The sequence below is a fragment of the Cynocephalus volans genome, chromosome 12, assembly GCF_027409185.1.
Source record: "Cynocephalus volans isolate mCynVol1 chromosome 12, mCynVol1.pri, whole genome shotgun sequence".
In the NCBI taxonomy this organism is placed as follows: domain Eukaryota; kingdom Metazoa; phylum Chordata; class Mammalia; order Dermoptera; family Cynocephalidae; genus Cynocephalus; species Cynocephalus volans.
This window is the reverse complement of record NC_084471.1, coordinates 10,436,606-10,457,667: the sequence shown is the minus strand read 5'-3', so window position 1 is coordinate 10,457,667 and position 21,062 is coordinate 10,436,606. Positions and strand designations below refer to the sequence as shown.

The 21,062-nt window shown below is 39.9% G+C and overlaps 1 protein-coding gene across 3 annotated transcripts in view; it reads left to right on the top strand.

Moving 5' to 3' along the window:
• Positions 1-21,062, top strand: part of TNRC6B (trinucleotide repeat containing adaptor 6B) — a 259,377-nt gene that overhangs the window by 53,427 nt on the left and 184,888 nt on the right. For all 3 annotated transcript variants that reach the window (XM_063074663.1, XM_063074661.1, XM_063074662.1), the window contains one exon: positions 10,002-10,075. The gene's annotated coding sequence lies outside the window, so the exon portion shown is untranslated. The remainder of the gene's footprint in view (positions 1-10,001; positions 10,076-21,062) is intronic.

Here is a 21,062-nt window from a genome sequence, read left to right as displayed (position 1 = left end):
ACATATGTTTACTCATTTAATCTTCACTACAACCCGTTGAGGCAGGTAATATTTTTATCCTGTTTTACAGATGAGAAAGTTATGAAACTGAGGTTGGTACCTTGACCAAGGCAACACAACTAGTAAATGCAGATCTGGAATTTGGAACAGTCTGGCTCTAGAGTCTGTGTCTCCTGAAAAGGTTTCTCACAGGAGACAACACCCAGGCTGTATCTTGAATGACAGTTTGTAGTTAGTCTGGCAGAAGGGTGATTGGGATATATCTGTGGTTTTCTACACAGAAATCTCATGAGTAAAAGTAAAGAAAGCACATGGTTGAGAGCAAGTGTGGCAGACTACTTGTGAAAAAAGGTGGGTGGCAAAGGATGAGACTAGAAATGAAGGGCCCAGTGTGCCATCTAAGGAATTTGGGTTCTGTGATCTTGTTTTTTAAAGTTATACCAAAAATACCACTTTTCTCTTTGTATTAATTTTATTTTTGTTTTGCTTTAAATCTTTTTTATTGTGAAATATATCACATAATCAGAAAAGTATGTAAAATGCCAATATAAAACTTAATGAATTATTTTAAAATAACCACCTCGGAGGTCAAGGTATAGGACATTGCAGTGACCCAGCAGTCCCTTCTTAATGACCTTTGCTAGTCACAATATCTTCCCTCCCCTCCGTACAAGTAACCACTCTACTGATTATTTTCCTTCCTACTTTTACCCCCCATCTACCTCTAAACATTATAGTTTTGCCTGTTTTTAAGTACATGTAGTCATAGTCATATGCTATATATTCTTTTGTATTTGGTCATCATGTTTACGAGATTCATCCATGCTGTTGTGTGTGGTTGTTGTTCCTTCATTTTCATGGTATGTGGTTTTCCATTTTATGAATATACCACACTGTATTTCCCATTCTACTACTGAGAATATTTGGATTGTTCCCAGTTGGAGGCTGTTGTGAATACTGCTGCTCTTTATATGCCTTTGGTGCACATGTGCAGAAATTCTCCTGGGTATATTCCTAGAAGTGGAATTGCTGGGCCATGGGCTATGTCTTTAACTTTAGAATAATAACATCAAACTTTAACTTTAGAATAATAACATCAAACCGTTTTCTAAAGTAGATGTAACAATTTACATTCACACAAGTAGTGTACAGGAAATCCTATTCCATATCCTTGGCAGTACTTGATGATATCAGACTTTCAAATTTTTAGCCCATTCTGGTATATGATGGTGTATCATTATGATTTTCTTTTGTATTTCCCTCATTTACTATTGATGCTAGACACTTTTTTGGTATGTTTATTGGTCATTTAGATAATTTAGGGTTTTTTTTGTTGTTTGGTGACATGTTTCATTTAGCCTCTTTCCCTTTTTTCCTATTGGATTATTTTTCTTTCTTTTTTAAAAATAACTTGTTAGAACTCTTAATTGTTTTAAATATGAGCTCTTTATTGTTTTTATGTTCCCTGCTTTTTCATTCTTGAAACTGTCTTTTGATAAACATGTAGTCAGATTTATCAGTTTTTTAATAATAGATGCTTTTTGTGTCCTATTTAAGAAATCCTTCATTACCCCTAGGTTATGAAAACATTATCCCATATTACCTTCTAAAAACGTTATTATTTATCTTTCACATTTTGGTATGCAGTTCACCTGGAATTGACTTTTGTGTATGGGAATTCTTAACTACCTTGTTAGTGTTCCTCTGCCTTTAAGATTTTTAATATTTTGTCCAGATTTTCTGACTGTTCTCAGTAGGACAGTAGGTCTGAATTACCTAGTTCATCATTCCCAGAAGGAGAAATCTCTTTTAAAGTTTTAGTTTCACTTTGATTTAAAAATGATCTGTCTTGTTAAGGGGCCTTAATGACTATGTTTCCAAAAAAAAAAAAAAAACACACAATGAAAAGGACTGAAAAACTAAACAGATTCATCAGTTTCTATTTTTTTAATATTATTTTCTTAATTTAAGAGACCAAAAAGACACTTCTCTTTTTTCTGTGCTTCTCTCAGCTATAAAATACTTTTAGACAACTTTAAAGTTTTCTTTGTTTGTTTGTTTGTTTTTTTAAAGATGACCGGTAAGGGGATCTCAACCCTTGGCTTGGTGTTGTCAACACCACACTCAGCCAGTGAGCCAACCGGCCATCCCTATATAGGATCTGAATCCGTGGCCTTGGTGTTATCAGCACCGCACTCTCCCGAGTGAGCCACGGGCCGGCCCAGCTTTAAAGTTTTCTACATGAAATGAACAGAGTTAAACTTACTGCAGGATAATTTCAGAATATTAGTCACAGGAAAAGTTTAAATTAAAAAATACACACTATCAAATATTGACTTCGATAGTAAACCAGTTTAACTGTGGCAGTGGCCACCTCCCTTTCTCTGTTTATCAATAAATTTAAACCTCTTTTTTGGCCAGAGATGGACTGTATGTACACCATATCCAGAATGCTTTTAGTTTGTGCCATAAAATATGAAGAAAATGTTTTCAGTTTATGGCAACTAGATTCATGACATATGATGCTCCAGGAACTGTTTTTATAATGTGCAAGATGCACAGGAACCAGAGTAGCAAGCTCACATGATTGTTGGCAGGGAAAACCTGGCTATGTGGCTGATGTTAAATTTGCTTTTAAGACAGCCAGATCAAGAAATAGCTGAAGACTTTGAGGCTGCAGCAGGGCAATGATTTTGCAGTTGGTAAACACAGCCTCAGGAAGCCATGGCAAGACAGTTTCCGTTTACAGTTTCTAGCAGGAGAGTGCAGTGGAGGTGCCAGAGAGGAAAACCTGACGTGGCCACCAGGGAATGTTGCCTCCCTGACGGCGCTGTTTTAGTGAGGAGCGGCTCCTTGCCCGCCACTGTCAGCACCACTGGTACTGCCCTGCCTTGCCCTGGCAGTCTCTGTCTCTGACAGGCTCAAGGGAGGTTAGCTTGGAGGTTGCTTGGTCGTTGCCGAGCTGTTAAAAGGAGGCATTTGCATCCTTGAAAATTAGAACTCACTAATTGCACACTTCCTTCTTGCCCAGCCCTTGCTTAGACTAGCCTTTTCTTTACCTTTTTTAATGAATGGTTTCCAAAGTTTAGTTGGCGGATCACACCCCTCCCTCCATACAAGACCCTTTTAGGGGGTCCTCAAAAGTCACAACTATTTTAATAATACTAATGATGTTTTATGTGCCTTTTTAACTCACTCTCTCATGAATGGACAGTGGAGTTTTCCAGAGGCTACACAACATATGATACTGCAAAAGATATTAGGTTACAGCTGTCATCTCTTAAGCCAGACATTAAAGATATTTGCAAAAATGTAAAACAATAGCACTTTTCTCAAATTTTTAATCCTTTGAATAGTTTATTATTGGTACTTTTAAACCAATAAATATTTTTAAAGTTTCATGGTTTTAGTTTTTAGTAAGGGAAATATTGATAATTATAACCAACATAAACCAAAGCTCTTTGGGGTCCTCAATAGTTTTCAAGACTATAGAGGGATCCTGAAACAAACGAATGTGTTTGTGAATCACTGCTTTAAATCCTGTTGATTTCAGTTAGAATCCCAGTTTCTCTCTGAGTGTGGCACAGATTGTCTAGCTGTTTTCTCTGCATTTTCTAAACTTCTGTGCCACACAGCTTAGTGCTTTGTTTCCTTCTCCTTATCTACAGTGTAAGGCCCCTGAGGACAGGGATCATATCTTAAATGAGTTTTTTGAGATTTCCAAGATGTACAGTACTAACACAGCATAAACAGTTTTAATAATTATTCATATTATTCTCTTCAGTATCAATGTTAAACTCACTAGTTTATAGGAGAAGCAATATACATTTAAAATTTTGTGAACAACCGTAATAGAAATAGCCATTTGATTAAAAAACAAAACTACATAAAATTAATGTACAGTATGGAAAAAGACTAAAGGCTTCTTTTAGTTGTCAGTAAATTGGTTATGGAAGCACTTAATTCTTAATTTTTAATTGTATATTGACAAATTATAGTTGTATATATTTATGGGGTACAAAGTGATGTTATGATTTATGAATACAATGTGGAATAATTAAATCAAGCTTATTAACATACCCATCACTTCTAATCTGTTTAATTCTATGTGACCAACAATTGCAGTAAAATGTGGCCATAGGCCATTGCTGAAAACTTGCCTAGCATAGTGCCATGCACTTAGTAAGCATTCAGCAAAGCTGGCTGAGTTGAATCTGCTGTTTCAGTAGCTACCTTTGCTGTTCTTATAGCCTACAGTCCTTATTCCCTACTATCTCTGCCCACCCCCCACCCCCTTCAAGCGACTTGCAGTTGTGTTTAGGTTTGCAGAAGGTAGTCTTACTTTCTCAAGCCCTTTCTGTTAGAGAACTGGCGTTGTCCTGAGGCTAGGCTGGAAGGCATAAATTAGGTGAGCAAACTGGATTAGTAGCCCAAGATGCAGCTGTCCTTCTCATCATTCCTCCTTCAAAGAGTTTATTTTTCTTAGGTAACCTTCCCTGACTTCCAAGATGTAAGAATAAACTTAACATTTTTATGTCAGGGTCCTGCCATCAATCTCAAAGTTTCCTTTACTGCTTTTCTCAGGAAGTCTAGGGGTCCCATGCAAGTAGCACACTGCCCTGATGTACTGTTATAACTGATAAGCAGCATCCTTCTTTGAGTAAGCTCAGAATATTGTATTATATTGAGCTCACTTTTTTTTTTTTTTCCCCTAAAAATGTATGTGTTTATTCCACAAGAGTTTATTGGGAATGTCTTTTGTGCTAGCACTGTGTTGAATGATGTTGATGTAGTATTAAATAAGATTTAGACCCTGCCTTCAGGGTCTAAACACACACATAAACAAGCCTAATGGAAACGTGTACCAAGTTCACTAACTCACAAGAAGAACCTATCCAGATCACAGGTAGAAAGAAAAAGGAGTCAAGAAAGACTTTACAGAAAAGGTTTCCCTAAGCCTGCATCTTAAAAGTTGAGAGGAACTTTGCCTTGTGAGTGGGAAGGCAGTCCTAGTGGAAACAGCATGTACAAAGGCACATCAAATGATGTGGTGCCCAAGGGAAGCCGAAAACAGTTCGGTTTTGTAAGATGAAGGCAGAGAGGTGAGCTAGAGATGCTAGGCCTGTGTACCCAACAGTGGGAATTGGATTTTATCTGGAAGGTGGGTGAGAGACATTGCAAAGGTAGTAAAGATTTGTACTTTCTAAAGGTAATTCTAATGGCGGTGGGGCGGGGTGGGTCTTAAAGGGCAAAAGAACCAATTTTAAAAACAACCAGAATAAAACTAGTGAGAGACTGTACCAGAACCAGGGCAGTCAGTGGCAGTAGGAATAGAGAAGAAAGTACATAGTGGAATAGTTGACGATTAGAACCGACAGAGTTTGATGTGAGGAAGGAGCTGATGATATTCTCAGATTTCTGATTTGAGTGGGATGATAGTATTCACACATGAAGCAGAAAGAGAAGGACACACTTTAGGGGAGGATTGCTTTAGTTTTAGGTATGTTGAGTTTTAGGGATGTGTGGCACATGAGGTGGAGAAATTCACTGACATTAGGCAGTTATATATAGATGGTTCTGAAGATTATAAGAAAGGTCAGCACTAGAGAGAGATTTAGGAATCATCAGGATACAGGTGGGGTGGTTATGTCTGTGGGAGGATAAGTGTGTGTGTATATATAATAAAAAGAGAAATGGAAGTGTGAATTCCTGAGGAATATACCAGTAAAGATAGGACGGGGAGAGAAAGACTATCCAGCAAAAGAGACTGGAAAGAAATGGTCTAAGACATAGCAAAAGTAATAAAATGGGCCCTTCTTGTGGGGTAAAGGGAATAAACATGTTCCCTGTCACACTGGGCATCATAACTATGCTCAATCCTTGAAGCTAGGAGTTGAGTTTCATTCCCTCATCATGACCCTGTCCCCCAAGCTTCCATGTACAGCAGCAGTAGCCCCTCACCACCACCACCACCACCACCACCACCCTGCCCATAAAGAGAAAGCTGGCTGCACACCTAGGGAGACAGGAGGACCGAGACACAGCCAGAAGATGAGGAACTAAAACAAGGTGCCTCTGGCCCAATGACTGGATCTGCAGTGTCCTTAATATCAACATAGGAAAAGAACGCCCAAATAACGAGTTTCAGGTGGTTCTGATTTTTTAAATGCTAAAGAGAGGTTAAAGCAAGAGCAATTGGATAGTTTCCATTGTATTTAACAGCTAGAATTCATAGGGACAGAAGTTAAATTGCAACAATTAATAAGTGAATGAGAGATAAGGATATAGAGAGGACAAATATAAACTGCTTTTTCAAGAAGCTTGACTAAGGGAGGAAAAGGGAGGAAGAGCACAATAGCTAGAGCAGATTTTAGGATTAAAGGAGATTTTTAAATCTCCTGCATACTTGAACATTTCTACAGAATTTTAGAAACGTTGAAGTGAGCTAGGAGCAGCCTAAAACTGCAAAGGTAGCATTTCCAGATCTTGGAACGATAGTGAATCTCTTGTGTATAAGTGGCTAAATAAATTCATCTGCAGACCTTCCTCCACCTGTGCTCCATAGGCTTTTGGTATTATTAACTGTGTTACTTAATTAACTAGGTACCTTCTTGCCCACTTGGGCTGGGTGCTCCACTCAGAGCGCTGGATGGGTGGTTCCCTCCTGCCTGCTGCTTGAGTCTCCTGGTGTCTTCCACTCGCCTCCTGGGAAGACCTTCCAGGCCTCCCTGCTGCTGTTCTGCTGCTCCCTCACATCTGCTTCCCTTAAAACATTTCTTCTGGACACCGTGCTTGAAGTTAGGCCAGATGCCTGTAATTTAGGCAGTCAGGGTTTTCAGTGTTGTGACTCAATTAAAAGTTTATAGTATATTTTTAATAGTCTGCATCTCAAGAATTATGCTGAATATCAAACTGGTAATAGTAGTGAGTCCTGGGAGGACCAAGATGGGGGGAGAGGGGACAGTGGTCTAAGGCCCCAGGCTTACTGCTTGAATCTTTAAAATGAGAATTAATTAAAAAGAATCATCCTGAATAGTCAAGTTTGAAAATTAATACCCTGCCATATTAGAGGTGATATTAGTAAAGTAAATATAGTTAGTTGAATATGTGTTCCTTTGCCATATTCCCTAGGAAAGGTTTAGTTCTAATTACATCCTGCAAGTTTAGTTAGGTACTTGGCTTTAGAGGAATTCTTGAAGTCTGCTTGCAGTTTAGCAGGGTCTGGGGGTTGATTTAACCCAAGATCCACTGAACCTTTCCCATCTCCTGTGTGAATCCCAAGACCAGTCTGGTTGCTCTGCAAGAAAATAGAGAAAATTGGAGTGGTTCAACTAGTTTACTGAGGCTATATGTCATCGGTTGGTAGGATTACAATGTAGGTCTGAACATTTCAAAATGATGTTTTGAAGGAATTTGCTATTATTCATACTTTAGAAGGAAAATAGTGCTCTACTGTAGTTAACTTTAACTAGATAATTTCAAATGTTGACTTTAGAATTAATTTTCATGTTTATCTTGAACATGAGTGCACCTGATACAGAGCTTCACGGCCCTGCATAGAAAGTAATGGAGCTGTTCTGTAAAAACTGGATTCAGGAGTACTTGGAAAACTGCCCACGGGCCGAGCCCGTGGCGCACTTGGGAGAGTGTAGCGCTGGGAGCGCAGCGACGCTCCCGCCGCAGGTTCGGATCCTATATAGGACTGGCCAGTGCACTCACTGGCTGAGTGCCGGCCACGAAAAAGACAAAAAAAAAAAAAAAATTGGGAAAACTGCCCACTTTCCCTCACCAGCCTATCCTCTGCCTTAATTTCTTTTTCCCTTCACTGAGTGCTGGCAGGTGTCTGAGGCCCACTAAGCAGACAAAGAGTGAGTGGCCACTGTCTCTTTCTAAATTTGTTTGTTAAGAAGATAGGCGATAATGAGCTACTTGATAAAGTTGGTACAGAATTTGGGCTTCTTAGTCCACAGAAGTTGTATTTTAGCCTGGGCAGAAACTTTAATCAGAGTAGGAAACTAAAAATTAGTATTTTTCTCTTACTGTCTGTGGTTGACAAAAAATTAAGGAATCTAATTATTCTTTGAGGTGCTGAGTTCACAGGTTACCATGTAGCCTCGAGTCTGTGAGGACCAGACCCATGTTGGAAGTTGGAGCTAACTTCTTCAGATTTCACCAGTGCCATTTAATGGGGAAGTGTCCACATTAAAGTCCTGAATTACTGGGATCCAGTTGGGATTCAGTTTAGCTTACGTTTATTAAATTCATACCCAATACCAAATTTAAAAATGTTGAAGACATTGCTGTGAAGGAGTACCTGTTGATTGTAGAAAACAGACCCACAGATACTAACAATATAAAATGATATATCTTGGAGAAGGAACACTTCGTCCAGCCAAGGAGGGAACAGAAACTTTCCAGGAGATAACACCTGAGATGGATGAGAGAGGAGTGGAAGGGAGTTAGGCAAAGGGCCCTCAGCAGACATTAGTGCAGGTGGCGAGGAAGCTACTTGCAGTCCACATGACTAGTATGTATAGTAACGATGGGTCTGGAGAAATCTTAGATTTTACCCTAAAGGTAATGGGTTAGTTAGTGACTGAATTTAAGCAGCAACACACCCAGAGGTCAACTTTGCTTTTGAGAAAGACTGCTTTTGAGAAAGACTACTGTGTGTGTAGTAGGGGGGTAGGGAGAATAATTAAATCAGTTCTCATCACAACACAATTCAATCTGAGATGTATCGATTTAAACATTGTTAAATAAAGTAAGCCAAAGTAGAAGTGATGACAAATAAGAGGGTCAGCAAGATGCTTTCAGGATTCACTAAACCACCACCTCAAACACTGTGACATAATGTGGGACTAAAGCTGTAACTTACAATCTGTAACCACAGGGAATGGAATGTGCTTTCTTGGGCAGAAGCATTAGGTTGGTTGTGAAACTAAGGGGCCAACTTCCAAATAGTGACAGCTTTCCAATAGCAGTGCAGATGCTGGTCACAGGCTTCTGCCAGGCTCACTGTTGTTTTGACCACCTTCGCACACATAGGTAGGGCCAACCTTGAGCAAGACATCCTTCTGGCACTTGTTTCTGCCATTGTAATATGGCACTGGCCCTTTCATATATATTCATATATCTCCATATTCACATATATGTGAATAAATGTTTCATAGAGAGAGACATTCCATCATGAAATAAGTAAAATTTTCACTACCATTTGTTAACAAATTCCTGTGAATTGATTTTGAAGACGCTATTCCAGCCATTATTTGGGAATAAATTGAGGAGGAGCAATAGTAGCAACCAGAGGATCACCTAAGAGGCCTCCTCAAGTGAGAAATGATGATGGCAAGGAAAATAAAGAATTGTAGGTGTATCTGGGAAATAAACTTTGAAAGCCGAAATGATAGGACTTGCTGATGGGCTTATATAAGGAGTCCAGGATAGGGTAGGAAATCCAGGATGAATCTCAAGTTTTGAGCTGAACGATTGGGTGGAGGGTGGTGCCCTGAAGAAGAGAGCAGAACCTGGAGAGAGCAGGCTGGGCAGGGACACGGAGTGGAGTTTGAGATGGGTTGAATCTGACGTGATTGTGAGACATCCAGATGAAGACGTTGAAAAGACAATTTGGTGTTTTTCTGGTACAACAAATAAAGTAAAATAAGAAATAATAAAGGTTTGATATAGGTTTTAATGTTTCTCCAGAAAATGTTTCAGTTCATGTTCTTAAGAACTGCTTGCCTTTACTGAGCATGTGTTTGGTGCCCTGTACGAAATACTTTACACGTATTTCATTTAAACTTTAAAAGAGCCCTGTGAGGAAGATGCTGTTGTTTCCAGTGTTGGATGAGGAAGCTGAGGCCTTGAGAGGTTAAGCCACTGGCCCAAGGGACAATAGCTGGGAAGTGGAGGACCGGATTTCTACTAGTCTGCTCACTCCACTGCCTCCTGTGGCGCCTTGCTGTGAGTGTGCGGCTCATTGTGATTTTCTCTCTTTTCAGGGTTTTGGTTTTTTGCACTGAATGTAACCTAGACTCATCTTCACGGGCTTGTATTGCCCCAGATACTGTCAAAGGTAAGTTTTTAAAATTTATACTTACCCTGTATTGGCAATGGAAGGGGAGAGTCTTCACCCTAAAAAGAAGAAAAGTACATTCTGACATTATTGCTCCTTTCCAGAATTCTTTTAGAAGGATATTTAAAGCGGCTATCAACACCAGCCTTTTGCCTTCCTACTTTGCCTAGGTCCCTTTAAAAATCACTGGTATTTAGATTGATACTGACATTTTTGGTGCCTCATCCTATAAAGCTAGAACTTAGTTGTTAGGATAAGCAATTCCATGGTTTTGTGTGAATGGATTTCTAGTTTTTCTGTTTCTCATCTCTCCCTGCACCAGTCTGAGGTCCGTATTACTGCCAGAGTTAGCCAGATTTCCTCTTGTTACTCCTTTGCTTAAACAGATCTCATGCCTCCCAGTTGCTGCAGATGCTGTGCTACAGAGCCCTTCAAAACCTAATTCTAATCAACATTTCATGCTTCTTTTTAGTGAATCCACACCTATAAGTCTTACCAGACCATTTTCTGTTTCCTAGATATATAGTTCTTTTTCATTATTTTGTGCCTTGGTTGATGCTTTTCTCTTTGCTTAAAGTTCAGAAGATGGGAGAGGAATGAAACTATCTATTCTTCCTTTTTGTATCTTTCCTAGTGTCCCTTACTCCCAGGCTCTTGACAAAATTCCTTTTTCATTTGTGTAAGAGCACCTGTTGTTATTCATTATTTTACATTAAAATTATTCGTATCTGTCTCCTTCACTATTCTGTAAACCTTTTGAGACTTCTTAGAAAGGAACTAACTTATTTTTAATGGCTATTGGTGCTCCTGAACACCTTGCTAAGAGTTGTACATACATTGTTTAATTTACTCCTCTTCCTACCCAGTTTTATGGATGAAAATACTGAGGATTAGAAAGTTAAGTAACTTGCCCAAGATCACACAGCTAATAACTGACAAAGAAGAATGATTTTGTTCTTTCAAAGCCACAGCTCATTTCAGTACACCACACTAGCCTAGCACCATCTGCCATGTGGTAGAGCCAGAGTAAATGTATATTGAATTGATATTATTGCATTTTAAATAAAAAGTATTTCAGTTGATTAATTCAGTCATTCTTTCATTGAAACTTATTGAATACCTATTAAATGCCATATACACAGTTTTAAGTAGACTATGAATACAGAGATTAACAAGATATAGTGTCTGGTATCCAAGGGTTGACAATCTAATCCCTATCACATAGAGGCATCTATGTAAGCAAATAAATTCAAAAAAGTGTTACTGATCCTATAATAGAATCTATACAAGATCCATTGGGGCCACCGAGGAAGGAATTGTCACCTCTGCCTAGAGATGGGTCAGGAAATACTTTATAAGAGGTGAGTCTTGAGTGACAAGTAGGGTGTTCCCTTAATGGCACGAGGGGAGGGAAAGGCAGAGGGAGTGAGATAAACAAAAACATGGAAACCTGAAACAGTCTGGCAAAGCTGAAAGTAGTTCATTATGGCTGTAACAAAGAGAACAAGAAGACAAAGCAGATGAGGCTGGAGAGACAGGTGAGGGCTGCATCCTGTGAACATCTTTTGAACTTATTAACCAATTTCTCAACTTTTATAGAAAACCTTGCACAGGTGCTGTATGACATTACTCGTATTTATTTATTTATTTATTTATTTTATTTTTTTTAAATTTTATTTTCTCGATATACATTGTGGCTGATTATTGCTCCCCATCACCAAAACCTCCCTCCCTTCTCCCTCCCCCCCTCCCCCCCAACAATGTCCTTTCTGTTTGCTTGTCATATCAACTTCAAATAATTGTGGTTGTTATATCTTCTTCCCCCCCCCCCCCCCCGGTTTGTGTGTGTGTGTGTCTGTGTGTGTGTGTGTGTGTGTGTGTGAATTTATATATTAATTTTTAGCTCCCACCAATAAGTGAGAACATGTGGTATTTCTCTTTCTGTGCCTGACTTGTTTCACTTAATATAATTCTCTCGAGGTCCATCCATGTTGTTGCAAATGGCAGTATTTCATTCGTTTTTATAGCTGAGTAGTATTCCATTGTGTAGATGTACCACATTTTCCGTATCCACTCATCCGATGATGGGCATTTGGGCTGGTTCCAACTCTTGGCTATTGTAAAGAGGGCTGCGATGAACATTGGGAAACAGGTATACCTTCGACTTGATGATTTCCATTCTTCTGGGTATATTCCCAGCAGTGGGATAGCTGGGTCGTATGGTAGATCTATCTGCAATCGTTTGAGGAACCTCCATACCATTTTCCATAGAGGCTGCACCATTTTGCAGTCCCACCAACAATGTATGAGAGTTCCTTTTTCTCCGCAGCCTCGCCAGCATTTATCGTTCATAGTCTTTTGGATTTTAGCCATCCTAACTGGGGTTAGATGGTATCTCAATGTGGTTTTGATTTGCATTTCCCGGATGCTGAGTGATGTTGAGCATTTTTTCATATGTCTGTTGGCCATTTGTATATCTTCCTTAGAGAAATGCCTACTTAGCTCTTTTGCCCATTTTTTAATTGGGTTGCTTGTTTTCTTCTTGTACAGTTGTTTGAGTTCCTTATATATTCTGGATATTAATCCTTTGTCAGATGTATATTTTGCAAATATTTTCTCCCACTCTGTTGGTTGTCTTTTAACTCTTTTAATTGTTTCTTTTGCTGTGCAGAAGACATTACTCGTATTTAGTCATTAACATTTGTTGAGTCCTGTCCTGTGTGTGCTGAGCATTGTGCCTGGTTAAAACTATCCACCACTTACCACATATGGCAAACTGGTGACAGCTCCAAGGTGAAGTGATATGCTGAAGCAGAAATCACACGTTTGTGTTGTCACATTGTCTTGTGACAGCTTTGGTGCCACTTGTTCACCCCTCCAGTTAATTTTCACATAAGTGGGCTTTGCCTTGACTTTTTCATGACCCTGTTAGCACCGATACCCAAAGGGTCTGTTAGATCCTGTGTCATTTCCCAAGTGGAACCCCTGGTTCACTATACACTTCTGCATTGTCTACTTTATTCTCCTTCCATTTTGTCAGGAGGATGGTAAAGTTGACCTAGACCCCTAGACACAACTGTAAACCGCGTGTTCAAACAAGAATGTCATCAAGGCTTTTCCAAGAAACACATTAAAAACTGTTAAGGACAGTTCCAAAACAATAATAAAACATGAGAGCAAATAAAATAAAGGACAAAGAGAAAAATAGGTATTGATATGACATGTAGTAAGCAGGCAAATTATATGGTGTTATTCGGGAAAGATTTTTAGAAATAAAAATTGACTGGATATGAGAAGGATAGAGATGTGGATTGATGATGAAGGGAAGGGATTTCCAGTGGGGTATGTGCATAGACAGAAATGAGCTAGTTGTGTGAAGGGAGCGGAAAAAGATTTGCCTGAGTGAAGTGCAGAGTAGTGTGTGCAGTCAGGGTAATTAGAGATGAGGTTAGTGAAAGCTTAGGAAGTAAAAGTATGTTATTAATATGGTAGTGGGATAATTAGGAAGATAAGACTGGTACAGAAAACTGAACTTAATTCTGAGGAGGAGAAGTTTCAGATATAAGTTGGGATGGAAGGAGACTCAGTAAATAATATTCTCTTCCTGGCCCAAGTTCTAAACCAACAGAGATATAGGACAGAGGAGTGAGGCAGTTAGAGACCAAAATGTCACTTTAGTTAGTAATAAGGTTGATATAGGGGAACTTAGTTATACCTAAGGACAAGTAGGCTTCCAAATACTGAACTCCAGAACTTAACAGGTTTATTTACCCAGCAGCACTAGTCTGAGAGAGACCTGCCTCCTAGAAGAGGGAAGAAGCAGAGCAGAATAGGTGCCCACAAGGGAAAGGGGAGAGAAAAGGGCTATGCAAGTCTAGTCCAAGTTTCTTCTTCCAGACATACTAATCAGATAAGTCACTTCATCCTGACAGGGATGTGATAAGGCCAAGAATATTAAAAAATTGTTATTGTCCCACATGGAAGGAAGCATCAAGAAAGGGGAAAAAGGTTTTCTCCTCTAACGTATTCCAGCTTTTGTCTCTTAGTGCATTGGTCTTAACCAGTAAGTCAGGGTCAGCCAGGGGTATGTCTGCCTCCGTCCTTCCTTCCAGTATAGTCAGAAACCTCTTAATTTCCATTTCCCCTTTGAATCACCTATATAAGTGTAGCCCAAACAATTTAAATGTAGAACTTCACTGGTTTTGTAATGCATGTGCTATTTGCAATTCAGCTGCCTTGCAGCTTATATGCAGCAAATAATCATTCTTCTTTCTAATGTCTAAAAGGCCTGTATTAAGAAAATCTCTTTTCCCTAGAGTCTAATCTTTGCCTCAGCCATGTCTGCTTAGGAAAAGCTGTGCCGGCATAATTCAAGATCAGCAGAAGCCTTCTGTATGCTGAAGCCATCCAAGCCTGCTAATGCCCTATTCCCTTTGCTGAGGCCAGCACAGCTGGCATTTGCTTGCTAGGCCAGAGTGGCCAGTGTACGCTGAGGCCATCTGAACAGCTGACGTTTACATGAGCTTTCAGTACCACTGTCACCACCACAGCCGACTGTGGCTTGTTTCTTTGGTGAGGCCTGCAATGCCCCCAAGCTTTTGCTAAGGCTTATATACCTAATGCATGTAGCCTTGTCTCTATAGAAACAGCCACTTATCTGAAGACAAAGTTACCATAACTACTGTTACCGCTAAGGTCAAAATACTGCGTGGCCTATGGTTTTTAAACCTCTTATTCAGCTACTGTAGTTAAAAGCTACTGCACATGCACAACTGTAAAAACTCATGTGGCTGATGTAAGCCCCTGCAAGGTCAAAACACTTTGCTCCCTCATTAAAGTCAAAGGCCCAAAGTCCTGGCCCCAAGAGAAGCCTCAAAAATTCCACATGTATGAGGGTACTTTAAAAATTTTGTGAAAAAATAGAATTAAAAGATAAGGCGAATTTTTCCATGAACTGTTAAAAGATCCCTCGTATTTTGCTCCCTGAATTTTACTTCATGTCTATTTATCAAGAGTCCAGTCCCATGTACCAGACGTTGGGGTCTTTGAGAGACCCAGTAAACAGCAGTGTTCTTCCCTTGACTGAGTTCTATACCAATTGAGAAATAAGGTAAAAGAAGGGAGGGAATTTGGGAGGCCATTATTGCCTCTATTACTAATAAAGCTATATTGGAGAATGTGGCACATACCTACAGGCAAGTGAACTTCCTAATACTGAACCTTAGAATTCATCAGATTTACCTAGTCATGGGTAGTTGTGAGGGTCCAGCATTTATGGGTGCAGGAACCAAGGAGAGTGCTTGCTTGGGCAGCTGGCTTCCAAAAGGGGCTGAGCTCCATATACCATGTTTCTCCTTCCAAATTCACCATTCCAGTGAGACTCTATCTCCTCTGGAGTGGAGTGTGTGAAAGTGGAGAGAAGCTTCGAGTGAAACCTCAGGAGAGGCAAAGAAGACTTCTTCACAGCTCATTCAAAGGGAAATGGCCTAGAGGTCATTGGGGATATGAGCCTAAAGGAGAATAAGAATTCACAGTAGAGGTTGCTTTGTGAGTTGGTCATCACCATGTATCAAGTGCAAATATATTATCAATTAATCCTCAGAGCAACTATTAATCCCAAGTTTCCATAAGTAAACTGAGACAAATTGAGTCCTTTTCTCAAGGTCATCAAATAGCTGTCTGACTCTTCAGTTATAGCTATAGCTCTCTCTGCAGCTCACTGCTCCTTTGCTGATTTACCTTAATTATTTTTACACTAACACATTGGAAAATTGAGGGCTAAAGTAGTGGAGAAGCTCAGACTTTATTGGGCCTTGACGAATGGGTAGGATCTTGTGAGGAGATGATGGATTTTAAGAAGCAAGTGTATTTGGTAACACCAAGGTCAAGTTTTCAAATCCTGGTACCAACCAGCCGTCAAAAAAAAAAGTAAATGTAGAGGCAGAAGTCTTGGTTAAAGCCTTGATGATGGGGGTAGGAAGCGTGGGGAAAGACAGGTGACAGTGTCTAGTGTAAGAATAATACAAGGGCCAAATAGGAGAATCCAGAAAAGATGAATGTTAAAAGTTGTAGCAGAAGGAGAACTTTGCAAGATGAGAGCTGTGGCCTTTCATAAAGAAACACAACGATTGGCAACCTTCCTTCCTCTCCCACTCTCCTGTCATGCCTCCTACTGGCTTAGCCTCACTGGCAGCCAGAAGATAAGGGAGCCCAGTGATGGATTTTCCTGGGGCACACAGTCAGGTAGAGAAGAATGGAGTGTGGATCTGTAGGGGCAAGCAGGAAGTAGCACCAGACCAAAGACTGTCCATGGGCATGGGTCTGGGATGAATGGAGTTCCAAAGTGTCTTTCTGGATCAGCCATGCATATAATGCATCATCTGTGAAATACAGTCTCTATTTCAGTGAAGTAGGAGAACTGAAAGACATTTGTGAAGCAATTTGCATAGCAAATCTTTCTGGATGTGTTACTGAGTTTTTTCAGTGCTATTGACTTAATATTCATAGAAAGAGCAATTCTGTGTTTACACACAGTCATAAACAGGTGAGGGGCAAAATCAACTAGAGAAAGGCTGTTTTAGTTGCTGTGAGCGTCAATTGTGTATTTTACAGAGGGCAATGTTGGTTAATCTGTGTGTAAGTGAATGGAGGTTGGTTGAGAGCTTCTACTCTACCGATTTTACATTACACATCACATAAATACACATCTCTTCCCAAAACACATCTTCCCAAATACACATCTCTTCCTAAAACACCTTGTGCACAGTAGATATTTTCATACCCCCTTCCCACTCAACAGATAAGGAAACAACTTCCTGGAAGTGCCCTCTTGGCCTCAGGTCTCGTGGCTGGTTATGGAGAAGTCTGTACAGAACAGATCACCAGGCTCTCGTGCATTCGTACAGAGATTCCTCTGCACACAAAAAGCATGCTCTACCAAGCATCTTTTTAGCTTTTATATTTTGTAGCTATGAGCCTTTTAAAGTATTTGACAGGTTTGTAAATATTCGTACCTTTATTAAATGGAGATTTGTTCTGTCAGAGTCATTATTCCTCAATAATTATATATTCAATGAATTCATTAAAATGTTGAATAAATTTTTAGTAGTTTCCTTTGGCATATTTTATTCATAAAATTTTAACAAACTTTTGCCTGACTCATTTTATTTTCTTTTTTTTAATTTTATTTATTGAATCAAAATCGATTATATACATTTTGAGGGTTGAACATTGAGATATATTGATCAAGTCAATATTACTAGTATATATATTGTTACAAATTATAATTATTCTTTTTGCCCCTTGTCCAATCTCTCCCCATTCCGCTCTCCCTCCTCCATCCCCCCTCTAATTGCCCTAGATTTCTTCTCTCCTTCTGAAAGAGTAATGGTTACTCTGTTAATCTGTTGCCTAGATGATCTGTCCAATGCTGAGAGGTGTGATCAGGTCCCCCCATATTATCGTAGAGCAGATGCTTCTTCTGTCACTCTGGAATGGGCTTTGTGGAGAGAGACATCCTCTACTTTTCTTTGTCTCTGCTGGTGACTCTCCTTGTGTCAATGCACTCCAGTGTATGATGGACCATCTGCGTGGTGGTTGTGGCGTCTAGCCGCTTTCACAGCAGCCATGGTTATTGGGGTGACTGTGGTGGGTCACCCACATGGAGGTGATGTTTTGGGCATGTTTCTTGGCGCTGGCAGTGTGCCTGGCTGTGGAGTGTGTCTGGTCCCCTTTTCCATGCCTCTGGTCCCTGGGCAGGCCCGAGGCACTGGCACTGTGTGCCTGGTTGTGGGAGGAGGGTCTGGTCCTCTTCTCCATGCCTTGGGTCCCCAGGCTGGACCTAAGGTGCTGGTGGTGTGCCTGGACTGGAACTAATTTTTTGTCCTTTGCTTCTAACACAGGGGAACTTCCTGTGGAAACCAGTACTTGAGCTGTGTGGTTGTTTAAATTGCTGCTTTGCTGCTTTTTCCCTAGGGAAGGCTTTTTGTGCAGCTCAGGGTTTAATGGTTGAACTTATAGGTATTTCGGGCTCTCCAGAGACTCGGTGGATCCGCGTTCTGTAGAATCTCTGATCTGGGCCTGAGTTTTTTCATCAAACTGTACCCCATGCAATTTTGCATTCCTGACCAGTCTCCTCTGAGTGGTCCTACGCTGATTGAGGGGCAAGTCAGCTGTCCTTGCTGTGTCCCAGTGTTCTCCCGGTGTTCCCATCTCACCCACACCCATGCTCCAAACACTTCCCGTGGGATAGGCCCTGCACTGGTCCCTTGCGATGACTCACCGGCCTCTGAATGGCTCCCTTTTTTCAGTTGTTCTGGCTCTTCACTCCTGCCTGGGTCCACAGGAACCCTATTAGTGGTCTTGCTGTCCTGGGGGCTGCCAAGGCCCTCTTCTCTCCTGCCACCTCCAAGTAATTCCATCTGAAGGGCACAGCTGCGACTTCTGCCGGCTCCTGCTCCATGTGCCCATCAGCTTGAGCCTTAAAGCAGCCGCAGCCCCAAATGCTCAGAGCAGCTTTTTATTTCTCTCATCATGGTTTCTCCCGCCTTCATAAACTCTATAGGTCTCTCCTCCTCTTCCCCTGAGCTCCAGCAGCCCCAGCTTGGCTAATGTTACATTTTGATAGTTCTAAATTGACTGATTTATGGGAGAGAGTGACGCTGGGAACTGTCTATTCTCCCACCTTGACCGGAACCTATATAACCTCATTTTATTCTTTTTATTTATTTTTTTTTAAGCTTATAAATTTAATATTTATTGTGTTTAACAATCTCAAAATCCTGAACATTTAACAATGGGCTCTCATGCAATCCCTATATATTAAAAAACACCCCTATAAGAGAAAAGGGGGTCTAGGGCTTTGTTTTTGTTTTTTGGTGTTTGCAGAAGAATTTAACAAATTCACACGCAGTGAATTTATTTATCTATCTATCTATCTATTTATTTATTTATTTAGTTGCTTTTAATTAATTAATTAATTAATTAATTAAATTTTATTTTGTCGATATACAATGTGGTTGATTATTGTGGTCCATTACCGAAACCTCCCTCCATCCTCACTCTCCTCCCTCCCACCAAACAATGTCCTTTCTGTTTACTTGTAATATCAACTTCAAGGAACTGTTTATGTTATGTCTTCTCCCCCCCCCCCGTTTGTGTGTGTGTGTGTCTGTGTGTGTGTGTGTGTGTGTGTGTGTGAATTTATATATTAATTTTTAGCTCCCACCAATAAGTGAGAACATGTGGTATTTCTCTTTCTGTGACTGACTTGTTTCACTTAATATAATTCTCTCAAGGTCCATCCATGTTGTTGCAAATGGCAGTATTTCATTCGTTTTTATAGCTGAGTAGTATTCCATTGTGTAGATATACCACATTTTCCATATCCACTCATCTGATGATGGACATTTGGGCTGGTTCCAACTCTTGGCTATTGTAAAGAGTGCTGCAATGAACATAGGTATACCTTGACTTGTTGATTTCCATTCCTCTGGGTATATTCCCAACAGTGGGATAGCTGGATCATATGGTAGATCTATCTGCAATTGTTTGAGGAAACTCTATACCATTTTCCATAGAGGCTGCACCATTTTGCAGTCCCACCAACAATGTATGAGAGTTCCTTTTCTCCGCAACCTCGCCAGCATTTATTGCTCAGAGTCTTTTGGATTTTAGCCATCCTAACTGGGGTGAGATGGTATCTCAGTGTAGTTTTGATTTGCATTTCCCAGATGCTGAGTGATGTTGAGCATTTTTTCATATGTCTGTTGGCCATTTGTATATCTTCCTTAGAGAAATGCCTACTTAGCTCTTTTGCCCATTTTTTAATTGGTTTGCTTGGTTTTATCTTGTAAAGTTGTTTGAGTTCCTTGTCTATTCTGGATATTAATCCTTTGTCAGATGTATATTTGGCAAATATTATCTCCCACTTTGTTGGTCTTTTAACTCTGTTAATTGTTTCTTTTGCTGTGCAGAAGCTCTTTAGTTTGATATAATCCCATTTGTTTATTTTTCCTTTGGTTGCCCGTGCTATTGGGGTCTAATTCATGAAGTCTGTGTCCAGTCCTATTTCCTGAAGTGTTTCTCCTATGTTTTCTTTAAGAAGTTTTATTGTTTCAGGGTGTATATTTAATTCTTGAATCCATTTTGAGTTGACTTTAGTGTATGGTGAAAGGTATGGGTCTAGTTTCATTCTCCTGCATATTGATATCCAGTTCTCCCAGCACCATTTGCTGAAGAGGCTGTCTCTTCCCCAGTGTATAGGCTTGGTGCCTTTGTCAAAGATCAGATGGCTGTAGGTGTGTGGGTTGATTTCTGGATTCTCTATTCTATTCCATTGATCAGTGTGTCTGTTTCTATGCCAGTACCATACTGTTTTGGTTATTATAGCTTTGTAGTATAGTTTAAAGTCAGGTAGTGTTATGCCTCCAGCTTTATTTTTTTTTGCTCAGCGTTGCTTTGGCTATGCGTGGTCTTTTATTGTTCCATATAAATGTCTGAATAGTTTTTTCCATTTCTGAGAAAAATGTCATTGGAATTTTGATGGGGATTGCATTGAATTTGTATATCACTTTGAGTAGTATGGACATTTTCACTATGTCGATTCTTCCAATCCAAGAGCATGGGATATCTTTCCATCTTCTTGTATCCTCTCTAATTTCTCTCAGCAGTGGTTTGTAGTTCTCATTATAGAGATTTTTCACATCCTTGGTTAACTCAATTCCTAAGTATTTTATTTTTTTGGTGGCTATTGCAAATAGGCAGGCTTTCTTGATTTCTACTTCTGCATGTTCACTATTGGAGAATAGAAATACTACTGATTTTTCTGTGTTATTTTTGTATCCTGCTATTGTGCTGAAATCATTTATCAACTCCAAGAGTTTTTTTGTAGAGGCTTTAGGCTGTTCGATATATAGGACCATGTCATCTGCAAACAGGGACAGTTTGACTTCATCTTTTCCAATCTGGATGCCCTTTATTTCCTTCT